Genomic DNA, 16,475 nt, shown 5'->3' on the forward strand with positions numbered 1-16,475 from the left:
GACCCTTTGCCCCAGTCCCATGTGTTTTTCAGATTTTTGTTCCAGGATTGCTCCATATTTGCCTCCACCAATTGTTTTTTAATTTTGACCACCTTTCCGGCCCCTCCTGAAGAAATGCTTCCCAACAACATGATACTACCCTTGCCATGTTTGATGGTGCGGCTGGTTTGCTCAGGCTAATGTGCGGTATTAGTTTTCCAGCACGCATTTAGGCGAAAATATTCCGTTTCGATCTCATCTGATCAGATTTGTACACTGGACAGAGTTTTAGATTGGACAACTAATAGTTGTCCGGTTGACAGATTCTCCCACCCAAACTATTACTCTTGCAGGGCACTACAACTGTGTCTTTTTCAGTTTGTTGCTCTTACAAGTATTTCCCACTAAGTGGCAAAGCTCTACTGTTTCCTTTGCTCTAAAGGCTTTGGGACTTGATTTCCAACCTCTAGACAAGCCCTCTTTTACTAGACAGAGCCTCCTCCAGCATGTGAGTATTCCATTGTCCTGTTAATATGCCAGAGAACATTAAAATAATATATTTTCTCCTTCGGTCAGACATTAACTTTGGAATGCTGGGAAGGCTGCAACTCTGTAGTCACTCTGTTGTGACTGTGTGTAAGAAACTGCTAGCACTGGTTTCGCATCCACCTTGAATGGCTTGAATGTTGTGGATGCTTCTGTTTCATGCCATGCAAATGTGGATTATGTCAATAAATGGACAGTTGCATGGATTGTTGTTAGTTTAAAACATAACTTCAGTTTTATTCATTTTGCCCTGTTCCATAGCATGCATGTCTCTGTCCTTAAATCAACATAGGCTCATATATAAATGAGCAACCCAAGCATAAAAGCAGAGAAGCATTTTCAGATGTTAGTTATTAGGTCTAAAATTCTTTTGCATGATTTTTAATTACAAAATTATGCTTAATATGTTTCAAATGAAATGAAGGTTAGAGTTTTACCTACTTGGTTGAGCAGATTACACTCTAACATAATTTCTCAGCCTGCAGCTCAGTACATGTATAGTGAGAAACACTTAAAATATAAATAGCTGCCAAAACCGATTTGGAGGGCATTTGAATATTAACGTGCAATGATGGCTGCAAGTGCATCAAAAAACTTCAAAGATAAGAACCCTGACTATCCTAAACATAAAAGTGAAACATAGTAAATACTCTAGGAATGGCTGTTATTGCTGGAAATTCATCCAATGTCCATCATTGTCTCAGGGAGGAGTTGGCATCATTAAAAGTGCTCAGAAAAGATTTTCTTTTCTCCCCCACACATATTTGGAGGGACCTTTTCGGGCAAATCTTGGCCATGGGTCCTAATGTTAATTGGCCAAACGGGAAAAAAAGCCTCAAACCTTAAAGATTCTGTATTTTGCAAGACAGCTTATACCTAATTCAAGTGTAGCCTGCATTATAATCTTCTATTGGTGGGTTATTTTCACACAATAGTTGCAAAAAGGTAAAAGAAGTCAAAAACAAAAATTGCCTCAAAATCATTTAAAGAGTGACAATTATGTCTAGTATTTGTTCTTGTTGTATAAAATATGGTAAAATATTCTGTTAGAAATACTTCTTAACTTCATTTCGATTTATCTACTTTACTTTTTTGTTTCAAGACTCAAAGTTGGGTCTTCAGTGTTGTAATTAGACATCTATAGCTACACAATATGTAACAACTGGATCATCTAATAAAAGGTTTTAAATGGTATCTGAAAATGTGTTTATTTCGTGAGATGTCTGATAGTTCAAATGTCTGTGATTAGTGTAAGAACTACAGTTCCTTGCAAAAGCATTCATACCCAGTAAACTGTTTCAATTTTTTTTTTAAATAGAACCACAAACTTTAATCTATTAAATTTGGTTCCTCGGGAGGTGTTCCAGGCACGTCCCACCGGGAGGAGGCCCAGGGGACGGCCCAGGACACGCTGGAGGGACTATGTCTCTCGGCTGGCCTGGGAACGCCTTGGGCTCCCCCTGGAGGAGCTGGAGGAGGTGTCTGGAGAGAGGGACGTCTGGGCGTCTCTGTTGAGTCTGCTGCCTCCGCGACCCGGTCCTGGATAAGCAGAAGACGACGAACGAACGAACGAATTTGGTTTCTATGTGATTGACCAACACAAAGTAGCACATAATTAGAAGGATAATGATGCATGGTTTTCAAAAGTTTTTAAAAACTGAAGCCTTAAAGTGCGGCTTTCGTGTATATATATATTTATACGGTATATATATATATATATACCGTATATATATATATATATATATATATATATATATATGTATGTATGTATATATATCTTCAGCCCCCCTGACTATGATACCCCAAAATGAATGCAACCATTAGGCTTCAGAAGCAAGATGGGGGAACTCTGTCTAAATTTTGGACAGAGTCTCCCTGTCTATAATTTAATCTCAGTATAAATAAAGCTGTTTTGTGAAGGGCTCAGAGATTGTTAGAGAACATTCGTGAAAAATAAACAGCACCATAAAGACCAAGGGACAAAGCAGGTGAGGAATAATGGTGTACAAAAGTTTAAAGCAAAGGTTAGGTTAAGAAGAAATTTCCCAAGCTTTGAACATCTCACAGAGCACTGTTCATCAGCCAGAAACAAAAAGAGTTTGGTACAGTTGCAGACCTACTAAGATATGACTGGTAACCTAAATGACAGGCCGGCCAAGGATAAATGTAACACGACAATCAACAAGGAGGCCCATGGTAAATTTGAAAGAGCTGCAGAGATCCACACCTTGTGTGGTAGAATCTGTCAACAGGACTACTATTAGTCATGCAAATCTGGTCCCCTATGGAAGAGTGGCAAAAAGAAGGTTGTAAGAAGTCCCATTTCCAGTTTGCCACAAACCATGTAGGGTGCACAGCAGACATGTGGCAAATTGTGTTATGGTTCGAATAGGCCAAAATCCAACTTACATGCAAAGCATTGTGTGTTCTAGAAAACTATCACTGCACATCATCCTGTTTACACCACTCTCACTGTGAAACATGGTGGTGGCAGCATCATGCTTGGAGTACGCCTGTCTTCCGCGGGGACGGAAGATGGTCAGAGTTGATGGGAAGACAGACGGTGTTAAATGCAGGGCAGATAATCAACCCGCAGCAATTATGCCCATAAACATTCAGCTTATGTATTCCATGAAATAAAATCATAAAATCACAATAAAATATATTGAAGCTTGTCGTTGTAACGTGACAAAAGGTTAAAAAAAAGTTCAAAAGGTAGAAATATATATATTTTTAAAGGCAACAAGGATTTGCCAATTCAATTGGTGGGTTGTTCGTAGTAGTATTAGAAAAGAATCAAGTGAAAACAGGTTGCAGTGGCACATCCATCTGTAATTTGAAGATCTTTGCAGAGTTCGTACTCTGTGATTGGTCAAATCGCGGTCCTGGTCCTGGCATGATGTCAGTGCGGGAGCTGGTTGTCAGACAGTGGAGGAAGAGCGCAGGCTGGAGGAGAGACAGACGCTGGAGGACTGAAGATGGAGAAGGATCTATTGACTCTCTCTGCATGGAAATCAGATGAACACGCAGAGACAATCCAACTGGAAAATTAGGCACGACTGCAACTTGAGGACATTTTGGCTTTCCTTGCTCTCCTTGCGACACAGGTCAGAAACGCCTCTGGAAATTGGCAGAATCTGCTCGCGTATCGTTACATTTTTAATATATTTAATTTGTCCAGTTTAAACATTTTTGAACTGTGATGGTGGAGGTTTTTTTCTAGCTTATATTTTGCCTTTCACCATAGCAGACATGTTATTTAAAGGGTATAAAATTGGAGCACAGCATCGAGCTAAATACTCTTTAAATAACCCTAAAACCCTTGTTGGATAAATCCCCAGAATGTTAAAGGCGCATAGGTCCCCAGGCCTTCTATTATATTCAGGAACAAATTGGGTTTTGGTAACAGCTTGTGCGGATTAGTCCTTGTGATGTGAAATAATCTAGTTTCAGAAGAAGTAGGCCAATCACAACTCTCATTAAAAGTAGGGAATCATTGCCCTCAGGAGCACCAAAGAGCTAAAAGATAATTAGAACATCTTTAAGCCCAGTTCAATTTAGATTGCAAAGATTTTTGTTACTATTAGAAAAATCAGCAGTTTTTGTTTGAAGATTCTTTCGCCTGCGATGATGTCGGGTTCATGGTCATGCTTTTCAGATCGCCACATTATGGAGTGAGGAGAAATGCCCTTTTAATGCGAACTTAAGTTTAATATTAGGCATTATTAGGTTGGACCAAAATGACAACCTAATAAAAAAACAATATATAACATGTAAATAAATAAACACATTAGTTGAAAGTGGTAGGATGTTACAATCTGCGCTACGTTATATCCAGTAAAAACATTTTAAAATAAAAAGAAACGTGGAACAGAGAAGAGGTTCACGTCACAGCACACCTGAAATGTTTACCTATTGTTACCTGATATTTCTGGATTTTTAATTATTATGTAAATGAAGATAAGATGCTGTTATGAATTACTACTATTTTGAATATGAAATACGCCCTCTTTATATTTCACAATGATCATTATGAACACGTCACTGGGCCTTGCTGAGGCACGTTGTAACCTATCGCGAGAGATCATATAATCGCATTGTTAAACCATAATAATAGACAATTGATCTTTTTGTTGTTGCTGCTGTTAATAGTACACATTTTTTTATCTTCCATAAATGTTGTTTTTTATCATTCAGGTTAAATGAGCTGGGATTGTCTGTTCTAAATATTTCAGGCCTTGTGACGCTGCTTCATCTTCATCCTCATGTCAGAAGATTGTCCAGCATGCTTATAGTGAGAAGGTGGGGCGGGGGGGGGTCAGTTTCTGTCTTTGGTTATCTAGCTGTATGAGTTTTAAATACCTGTCATAAAGCTAGATAACCGAAAGTAGAGATGACTTCCATCAGCTGCGTGTTCACACCTGAGGAGGGGATTCTCAAGAACGTTATCACCTAGAAAAGGTAAGAAAAGTTTTTTGCTGTCAGGTTTGCTGTTGATGGATATAATATATAATATATATATTATAATATATAAATGAAAGATAATATAAAGCATTTTTAAAAATAATTTTTAACATGCTACAGTTGGATATTATTTTAATTTTATTTTTGTTATAGGCTATAATGCTAAGAAATTACCTTTTTTAGCACATCAAATGCACATCAAATCATGGACTGAAACTTTATAAAGAAATTATAATTTCTTTTGCATTTTTTCACATTATTGAATTAGGTAGTCTTTTGCTTATCTTGGGTATACCTTTTAATTAAATATCTTGATTTTGTTGTGAAATCTTGGGGTTATTTTTAAAGGATTGAGGGCCCACGGTGGACAATTTGACCCCATTTTAGTGTAGCCCATTCTTGAGGAACCAAAAATGATATGCCAGTCTTTTTAAATTTCACGAGCCAATTTAACATTTCATTAGACAAGAATTTTATTTTCAGAGAAATTAATTTAATTGTAGAAGGTGATTTCTAGTAAATGTGCAAACCAAGATGCTACTGGCTCATGCCAGGTTTTAGGTTTGGGGTCTGATCTGCCGATTCCGATGTTTTTAACGCAGCTTTCGTTTGTCTAATTATTGTTTCGTTTTTTTCTTTTTTTCTTTCAATTTTATTTCACAAAGTGATGACATGTAAAGACTAGTTTACTGATTAGTATCAGGTTGTTTGTTAAATCAGCTTGAAAAGGTTGCAGAAAAATGGACACTGACCAAGCTTTGTCACAATGCAACAGTCAGTACTAATTTAATACAATTTTCCATGTAAAATAAAGGCATATAAATAAAACTTTTCATGTATTCTGTAGTGTGATGTGATAACTTTGATGCTCACTTGCCGTTTACTGAAAGTATACAACTTTATTCTTGGGAAGCTATGATTTTGCCCAGTTTTGATTGTTTTTCATCCCTTTTAATCATACACACTTTTTGTTCAAATGTTTTTTTAAAACACACAACTAAACTTAACTCAAATGGACTTAAAGGATACAAATGTGCTGAAGATTCCATGATGAAAATAGTAGTTTGAAACTAACAAATCACTAAGGGATTACAAAATTAACCCTGGATTATTGTTTCTCTGAGTCCTACTAAACTCCAAAAAACTGCATCAGACAACTTACTGTTTGTTTATGCAACAGTGGACTGAAAAATCAGTGAGCTTTTAATTTTGATGCATTAATGAGCAGAAAGTAAGAAGATAGATACTAGTTGCCCCTGGACTAGCCCTGGGCCAGTATGAGATTGTTAATAACATTTTCTAGGAAATAAGTGATAGTTATTCATTTTTTGTCACTTTCCAAATGCTCATTGTAAAGAATTAACCTGTTATTCTACTCTATATAGAGTAACACAAGTATATCTAGTTAATATAATTTGTTCTTATAAGTTTGTATTAGAAAGTTAATTAGTTACTAATAATTGCTATCTGCTCAGATAGCCAGCCTACAGTGAGCTGCTTAACAGACACTGTTACCTTTATAAGAGAGATAGGTTGCTCTTCTTTGATTTATGCACCACACCTGTCCATGTTTTCCGCAACCAGATTTTCGAAACTGCTAAATATTTTTTTCTTGTAGGCCAGGGGAAGATGTAGGTCTCTTCTTTAAGCCAGCTGACCAGCAGTTTGCAACAACAGATAGGGAAAGGGCAGCGCTGTGTTAATAAGGGCTATACAGCAGGAAAAAACTTTGATAACATCAGCACATTCTGTGGTATCTCATGAAAAGGACTTTAAACCACAGAAACACTATGACGAGCAATTTTTGTAGTTTAGTAGTGTTAAAACCAGATTTTTAAACCTTCAATTATTAATTTATACCATTTACCAGGCTGCACTGTGGTGCAGTTGGTAGCACTGTTGCCTTGCAGCAAGAAGGTCCTGGGATCAATTCCCAGCCAGGGGTCTTTCTTGCATGGAGTTTGCATGTTCTCCCCGTGCATGCGTGGGTTCTCACTGGGTACTCCGGCTTCCTCGCACAGTCCAAAGACATGCCTGTTAGGTTAATTGGTCTCTCTAAATTGCCCTTAGGTGTATGAATGGGTGTGTGTGTGGTTGTTTGTGTGTTGCCCTGCGATAGACTGGTGACCTGTCCAGGGTGTACCCTGCCTCTTACCCATAGACTGCTGGAGATAGGCACCAGCTCCCCCGTGACCCACTATGGAAGAAGCGGTGGAAAATGACTGACTGACCATTTACCAGACCATGTCTACTCAGGACACGTTTCCCCATAAACCTTGTCAGATCTCATATTGATTTGTCTTTTTTTACTATTCACATATAAGAAAACACAGCCTCAATTCTAACTTTGTTTGGATAAAAGAAAAGAAAAACTAATGCTTTGTCCAGATTTTGTAAAACCTCCAATAAAGCATCTGAGTGGTGAAGCAGGGGGTTAAAAAAAACACTTGCCGTTCGTATTTAAAATCTCGAGTTCTTTGGGACACATTGTGCGTTGGCTCAATGAGAAGACTGGGGCCGTCCTGCAGGCAGGAGCTGAACTTCTCAACTTGGTACTTCAGCTCTATGCGTGTTGCATGCACTCGGTTCAGAGAATGCCACTAAAGCCTAAAGAGCACCAAAGTGAGATGAGTTTTCATTCATTCTGTTAACTAGCTGTTTCAGCGGAGCTCGCTGTCAACCCGGACTAATTGCTTCGTTTCACAGTCAGGTACTGGATATGTGAAAAGACTGTGGCCCAAGTCTTTTCCGGAGCTTTCCTCTGTTATAGGTAGCGTGTGAACCTGGTATGCTTCTTTACGAAGGGGAAGAAAAAACACTTGAGGCTTATGTATGGAATCAGGGCATCCTTGATTTTTACCTTTGTACCTTTATAATGTGAGGGATTTTTTTTCCGGGGCTTTTATCGCAGCAGAATACACACTCATCTCCTGGAAACAAACTGGTCTTTGTAGCTGCTCAGAGCTTTAAAGGTGTCCTACACTATGCACTGCTAGCTTTAATATGAAAACATTAATGCTTTAAATAAGAGCCCTTATTTAAATGTTGTCCACAATTACATTGATTTCCCTGAATGACTAACAGTTTTACCTTCCCTTTTCTTGTTAACATGAAAATGTGCAGGATTCCTTAACAGAGCCATCATCAAACAAAAACAAGAAGGGAAAATGAAGGAAAATGGTTGGTCCGAAATTGCCGCCTTCTCCAAAACCCTCGCCTGTTTTTACCCAGAATCCCCCGATGCCATCTGTACTGCCAACGGAGACACTCTGCTGTGCCAGGAGACAGACAAAGACCCTCCCAAGATCTCTGGAGCACGGGGACGTCAGAGGAGCCATCTTGGGAGATGTTTCCTCGAGACATCTAAAATGGCTGGGCTTGCACTTGAGGTGAGCTGCATCATGGTTTGCTGTTTGGGTACCAATGATGGCCAGAGAGGTTGGGGGGTTGATTTATAAGGGGGGAGGAAGAGAAGAAGAGTTTCCCCCATTTCCTCCCCAGTCACACATGGCCTCTCTCTTGTCTGCTGTGCTCTGCTCCTGCTAATTAGCAGTTAAGGGGTTATGTGAGAAGGGGGGCTGGTGGGTGAGGTTGGGTGGTGGGGGTTGGTGTTGGTTGTGGGGGGTGCTGGGTAGCAACAAAATTAATGAGCTGGCACAGGTTGAAGGAAACCTGCCATCCTCTCTTATCATGGTGCTCCTTTATTTTCCGGAGCACACCAGGCAGTTGAGCACACCATGTTTTCACCTGATAAACATTGCAGATTAATGCATGTAAAACTGGGTTTTCCTTAAGAAATTGTAACATTTCAAAAAGCATCGTTAAGAATGTAGATGTTGATTAGTAACATTTCTGTTGCTAATAAAACAGTTGGCAAATACTGTAGTCATTTATAAAAAAAAAAAAAACTATTAACCGATCATGCTCCCTCGTTTTGTTCGATTTTTGTTTGCGAAGGATGTTTCTTGCGTGTTAATACCAATAAGCCATCATTTATTTATAAATATGCAGTTGCATGTTAATATACACACGTCTGTTGCACTGGTTGCAGAGTGAACTGAAATTGTTGCACCTGCACACAGATACTCCCAATATTGCCTAGTGGACTTGAAGAATATTTCTTAGCCTTTAGATATGAATTTGAGCTCTTTACCTTGTAACTGTAACTAAGCAGGGCTAGATAAAAGATTAGAAACTTTATTCAAGATACAAAATGCAAAATGTTTTTTTTCCAAACCAAACCATGACAAATATCAAGGCTTCAGATTTTTACCAGCATCACAGGTGTAACCTTATGCCCACATGCACTCGCAGAGCTCTTGTTTATAAAGCCACTTAGCTGGCCTGTAGTGACTCTGGCATCAACCCGAGGTGGAAAAGTGAAACACATGAGCGTGTGTGTCCGGGGCCAATATGTGCAGCTGCAAAGCGTGTGTGTTAATGAACAGTGCCATGCATTTTCACATTATCATTCAGCCCCGTACTCTCACTCTCTCCCTCCCTCAATAGCTGCTCTCCCGACAGCACCCCCCATCGCCACCCATTCCCTTCGAAAAGCCTGCTTTCTCACCATTGTGGGAACTGTTGGTGCGGTGGGCCCGGGCTGGGGGGCAGGGTGGGAAAGACCCTCCAGACTAGACATGAGCAGATGCCTGAGACATTAGACCGTCGTGCGGATCACCAGGTCGGACAAGGCGCTGAGTTTTAATGTGTGGGCAAGTGTATGTGTGTCTGATATCTGTGTGATGGTGATGGGAAAGGGAAAGGGGGGTTAGTCCAGGCCCTGGAGTGCCACCTGACTGTTCATTAGTCTATTCAGACTACTCTGCATGTCTGAAAAACATGGAGATGCTACATTTTCTGTTAAATGAGAGGAATTTCCCAGGACATGTTTATGGGTTCCTACAATAGTACAATCCAACAACAACTGTACAATTTCCAATAAGAATCTGTATGTAATCTTTGCGGTGTTCACCTCACTTACATTTTCTTTATGTAATATAAATATACTCTGTATGCTAGTGTCAGAAAAAAGACACTAGCATATCAAACATCTTTGTAAAAAGATAGATACACTACACTGTTTAAACAAACTGTTAAAGTGTAACCAATAATCTTTTTTCAATTTGACTACATTTTATTTGTATAGTATTTAATCAATATTTCAGTTTAGAAATGATGTAAGTTTGCCACCTAAAAAACACAATATATAACTTGACTAAATTCCAGTAAATTGTCAAAATGTACACACTCAACAGAATTTGTTTCAATTTTTAAAACAGTTTTTCTCAAAATTGATTTAATTCATTTAATTACACAAATGTATTAAGTTCAAACTATTCTGTTTTTATTAACTTAAACTTCATGCTTATAGTATAAAACATTTGCACAAACAATAGTTAATTAATAACATGATGATAGCATCTAATTGAAATTTCTCAGAATCATCTTCTTTGATACACATTTAAAACATACATGCTCAGATCAGTTCATGTCAAATAAATTTGGTCAATGAGGATACAGTTTCATAGCTCCCTGTGCACACAAGCAACTTTTGCAGATGCCCTCTATTACAACACACACTTTTGCTGGGTCTTCCTTGGTAGTAGAATCATGATCAAAAAACACCTGAAGATATCTGGTTGGTTGTCCATGTTAAAAAGAAACAAGCAGTAAGAACAATAAGAACTACATGGTGATTATGTTATAAAAAATTACATAAATAGTATGTTCCAACAATGCGGCATGGTAACAGTTTTCCTTACAACAACAGCTAATGAGATGCAGTTTAATAGCAATGGCTTCCTCAGGGATGGGTCAGTTTGCTAGCATGTTTGACATGAGCTTGTATCAGCTAGTTGAAGCTGATACAAGCTTAAATTCTGGCTTGTCAAGCACAGGTCCAGTTAAAGAATTAAAATTTTTAAATATTGTCCTCCAAAAGTCCTATTTATGTTTAAAATAATAAATGAATACACATTGGTTCATAAGGCGTAACACTTCAGTGAAATATTAGTAAACATTTTAAATCTATCCACACAATATAATGTAAAAAAATTTATGTAAATCTTTTTTCTGACAACGGAAGCTAATATGTGCCATTCATTTGCAATGACTTGGCAAGCTAACCGTTTGGAGTTTAGCATTAGCGCTGTTGCTAAAGTAGTTCAAGCTGGTTGCAAGCTTAAATTCTTGCTCCAACTCACAAACTTTCAACTATACGCCTAATTGACGTTTTATAAGTTGTTATATTGACTCATACTGCAACACTGCATCTGATGAATGACAATAACAGCTGGACAGACAAACATTTTCATTTAAATTCTTGAAATCTTTAGATAGGATTTGTTATAAAAAATATTAATGAACATTACATTTACAAACTAATTTGATTAAAATGAAAGTATTTTTTAAGGCTTTTATATAATGCCCTCAAATTTCTCCTTTATTCTTTGGTTTGTCCTCCATGTTAAAAAGTCCCAAAAAACAAGAAATAGTTTGTGATTAAGGCATAAAATATCACTTAAATAGGAACAAACTTTTTAAATGTACTAAAAAAAAAAAAGCATTTAAACCATTTCCCTGACAAACACAGCTAAGAGTTGCTGTTTATCTGCAATGACTGCCTCAGAGTTTAAAGGGCTCAGCTTACTAGCAAGCTTGACTATAGCATTAGTGCTATCACTAAGCTAATTTAAGCCAGACACAAACCTCGGTTCTTGCCCCAACAGAAAAACATTCCCAACCACAAGTCTTATAAGCTTTTACAAAGTTGAAAAGGTCGGTAGAGTAGTCACAAATTCTACTCAGGTAAAAAGTAGTCATCCAAAAATTACTGAATTTTTGTAAATGCTGTAATCATACAGACAAAATGTAAATGTATGTGCAGGTTCTGGTACTTAGAATAATGAAATAAAAATAAATCACATCATTACAAAATAACAAATTCAGGCAGAAGAAACACACATTTCTAAATCTCAGCTTTCCACAACATAAAACTTTGAAGCCAATGCTTACAGTATGTAATTTATATGTGTTAGAACAAAATAACTCCAGTGACCTGACCTCCAAAAGTATAGTGGAATAAAACTACTCCTACAAGTACATTTTTTTCAAAACATTATCCAAGTAAATGCAATTAGGTACTACCCACATCTGCCAAGCTGTTTTATTTATTCAAAACACAACACCACACTACAACTGAAATCCTATTTTGCCTGAAGCAAAGTTTTCAGTAAAATTCAAATAAATGTTAAGGTGAGATTTCTTAATAGAAAAAAGTAGTAGAAGTTATTTAAATGTACCGTAACTACTTTTTAACATTGCCTTAATTAACTGTTTAAAGTGGAAATAATTTAAATGGCTTATATTTATTAGTCCCCAAAATTCCTTTTCGTAGTTAATAAAATCCCACTACACAATTGGTGGCACAATGTTTGACTGACTCCGCTGAGTTGGTGGCTGTGCCCAGCGGAGCTGGGTGATGTAACCTGCGGATAATAGTTATTAATGGTGCCTCACAGTGTATGTGTGCTTCCACAAGATTTGTACATCATGTCCAGCCCACTTATTAATGTATCATTTCCTGTCTTTATTCACAGAAAAGGACTCTGAGCTGTCTTTATAATTGCGTTTCAGTAGCTCATCTGTGATGTACAGAATTATTGCTTCAGGTCATTTCAAGAGAAAAGGTAAAGGTAGCTGAGAGGAGAGCATTCTGGTTAATGCTATGCCTGGAAATGCAGAGGAGTAGAAGGTTGAGTTTGAAAGATAAGACAGAATATTAATCCCCTAAGGAAAGGTTGAAAGATGGAAGAACTAAGCAAAAAAGACATGGTGGAACACATGGGCAGTCATGTTTGTGCACCAGGCTACAACATTTTGCAGCTGAAGTGAGCAGAAGCATGTGTGTGTGTTTGTTTGGAGGTTTACAACACAGACCAAGCACACATTTGTTAAGGAAGTGTATTAATTTATAATTCCTATTTTGCTGATGTAATAAATAAGGGACACAGATATCTGTATGCATGTAGAACACCAGCAGGGTAAAAACTGACAACACTGATAGCATAAAATCCTCTCGATTATGATTATGATTGTTTTTACATTGGTTATCACTGCTCAACAGATGTGTTTTTAATCTGCTCTGCAACAAGGAGTCTTTAAATCAAGAGAGTCTGAAACCAGAGCGACTCAGGAAGCAAGGTCAGCAGGTCTGACACAGAGACATATGGATTTGGGGCTTTAACACCCCTGAATCCATCTCTGCATGTACATACCTTTAAATTTGACTTAAAAATTCATATCCCCCTAAAGAAAGTGGCACAATGGGACACGTGATTACCTGTCCTTTCTTCTTTCCAACCTACGTTATCCATTATTAACTATGTATTACCTCTTCTACATTGGATTTTCAGAGCAGTGGAAATTATAATGTATGACATGATGAAGTGACAGCAGCCGCTGCTCACTTCCCATTCTGTGTGGGTGCAGCTGCGTAGCCATAGTAGCGATAAAATGTTAATACCACATAGCTCCTGGGTTACCTTCTCACTATATGTGGACATTATTAATGTTTTAACAGCTCCACTGAGGTATATATAAATAAGACTAAGGCCTAGCTCATAGGCTACCCTTAGTCTTGGATGAGACCCCGATGTGGGTCAACCGAGGCTCACTGGGTGTCTTTAATGCAACTTCGGCTAAGACTAATCTAGGACGAAGCTGAACGTTAAGTATATTAGGGGAAGATGGAGAAATGCTCCCACATCCCAGGCTTTTCAGGGGATCCTCTGTGCTCCAATGAAAGGAGAGGAGAATTAGGTGACTGAACCTTTAATACGGCAGCCCATCGTAATCATAGCATGTGCAATGAGGTTGTTGGCAGAAAAGATGGTCAGGAAATCCTTGATGTGACCTAATTTTTTTTTCTCATGTTATTTTGTTTTTACAGCAAATAAGTTTGATATTAGGCTTTAAAAAGGTGGCATACATTTCACACTTTTGCAATTTAGAAACTGTGCTGAGATTTACATCAAGTTCAAGTTCATGGGTGAAGTCTCTGTCTGGGGAGAATTAGGAACGTCTGTGGCCACCCTGGAGTTACAGAATACAACGAAGATGAAAAAGAGGAGGAGGTGTTGTGTAAGGAGTACATAGCCTTTGACCTCTTTTAGGGTTGCTATGGGATAGAGGCCGCTCAGTTCAGTAATGAAAGATTGAAAAGGCCAAACTGTCAGAGCTGTCCAGCAGACATCAACCCCCCCACACACCTCCCCTACAAAACACACACTAACTCAAACCCATTTACACACACTCACAGATGGCACGGGCCAGCTTGGGAATGTTAGCTACAAGAGAGGGAGAGAGAAAACCCTTTATGTTCATCAGACACTGCCATAATTCATCTAGTTGCACATGTCTGCAGCCATTCCTCTGCACTTTCAGTTGGATCACTTGGAGCCTCATCCTACACAATTTCACACCGACTTTGGGTGTTAGTTACTGTAGTAAAAGATTTGTTGGACCATGTCAAATTAAATGAGCCTTCTTCATAAGTAACAATTAATTTCATAGTATTTTCTCATCAAACCATCAGTCTTTGAGACGATTGCACATTTTACCCTACAGTTTCATGTAAATCCATCTAAAATAAGCCGTTATATCAGCGAATGGTCTATTCCTGCGTCTGCACACAATAGCTGCTCAGCATTCTGTGTTTGACTCAGAGAGTGCATGCAAATCCACAGATCGTAATGCATGCACGTTCCACAGCCCTTTCGCAAACGTGCGCGAGTGTGGCCTCATTTAAGGTGGCATTCATTCAGGGGAGGGTCCGGCGAATAAAAGAAGGCATATTTGCATACGCTGCATGCCGTCTGCAGAGAAAGAGCACCCCCCCCCCCAAAAAAAAAAAAGATATCAGAGGTGGACAAAGAAAACGAGGACAAATCCTTTATTGTGGGGGTGGTGGGAGGAAGGGCTCATCTGAATTGGGCAGTGGGTGAAAATTGACAGAGAAAGAGTTTGTGCTGGTTCCCTGCGGGGATAAAAGCATTAGGAATTGCTGCCTGAAAATGGAGGAGAAGAACAACACGCAGAGCTAAGGAGACTTTCATTTTACATAGCATGAAAAGAACGTTTTTTTTCTGAAACACTTCCTCCACTGTTTGATGTGCAAAATAAAAAATACTGCACAACATTAAATGTACTGTTGCCAAAACACACTCAGGAGAATTATGTAAAACCAAAGAGCTTCAGTTTGAATGACCATTATTGACTTTTTATTTTGTTCCCCACAAAGCTGTGATTCTATGACTTCTGTGGTTTATAATTTTCTTTTTATGTCCTGTTATTCATGTCAAACTGTGAATTCCTGCTGTTTCAGGTAACTCTTTAAATAAATGCTCAATCAACTCTATTTAACTGGCTCCAATTTAATTTTTTTGCTATATTGGCTACATTGAGAACTTAAAAAACTTATTTCTTGTTGTATCTTACTTTTTCCATTCTCCTAACAATGAAAGGCTTAATTTCTTATCTGCATAGTGGAAGAGATTAGAGAAATCCACATTCTGATGATTCCCTTCATCTTTGTTGTTTAGGATGGCACAAGAACTCTGAAGACCTCTACACTTGGCTTTGTGGATCAAACTCAACACCGACAAATAAATCATCACCAGGCTTACAGGACTCTGAGCATTGAATCTGAATATAACTTTGTGATTGGACCATCCTGCTATAAATTGTATTGAACTGAATTTAATTTGCAGTCTGTATAATTGGATGCTAATCGGACCTGTTTATCTTCTAAATTACCTTCAGATGACATTTGTTGTAATTTAAATCAGAATTTTACTGGTACCCTAAAATTAGCAACTTGATATATATATATATACATATATATATATATATATATATATATATTTTTTATTTTTTTTTTTATCACATAACCTTTTTTAAGTTAATACAATACTGTTACAATAAAGCAAGTAATTTCACAAGTTCAGAAGAAATTCTGATTGGAAATGATTAGATATTCGTACCCCACTTAATAAAAAATTTTACTTTTATCAGTCCCTAATTCCCTTTCCCACCATTTGTGAGAATGTAATGATATTTTGAAACATATAAATGTGCAAGATAAATTATCAAATGTACTGGCAATAATAAAAATGGCAAAACTCATATTTGTGTTTCAATCATTTCTAATATATTTACTTTTTATCCATTAGACATATTTTGGGTTGTAGTCTTTTAAACTGTGCAATAGGTAATAAGATTAAATATTACATCACGTTATGTTGTGTTGTGTTTTTAATGGTTCATATATTGGTCTAAATAATTTAAACTTTCATAATTTAGATTTTAACAAATAAAACTGGTTTAACAGTTTACTTGCATTTCACATTGATAGCTTTTAATTGTTCTGCCTGAGCAGAAATTTTCTAAAAGAAACTTTAAGAAATTAGTTAACCCAACCATTT

At 37.7% G+C, this 16,475-nt stretch overlaps 1 long non-coding RNA gene across 1 annotated transcript; it reads left to right on the forward strand.

The window, feature by feature from the left end:
- The first annotated feature begins 3,447 nt into the window (after window positions 1–3,447).
- Window positions 3,448–16,176, forward strand: LOC124877537. Its single transcript, XR_007040555.1, has 4 exons — window positions 3,448–3,632; window positions 4,761–4,986; window positions 8,113–8,378; window positions 15,594–16,176. It is a non-coding gene; the product is annotated as an uncharacterized LOC124877537 (long non-coding RNA).
- The last annotated feature ends 299 nt before the right edge of the window (window positions 16,177–16,475 follow it).

Source organism: Girardinichthys multiradiatus, chromosome 2, assembly GCF_021462225.1.
Source record: "Girardinichthys multiradiatus isolate DD_20200921_A chromosome 2, DD_fGirMul_XY1, whole genome shotgun sequence".
In the NCBI taxonomy this organism is placed as follows: domain Eukaryota; kingdom Metazoa; phylum Chordata; class Actinopteri; order Cyprinodontiformes; family Goodeidae; genus Girardinichthys; species Girardinichthys multiradiatus.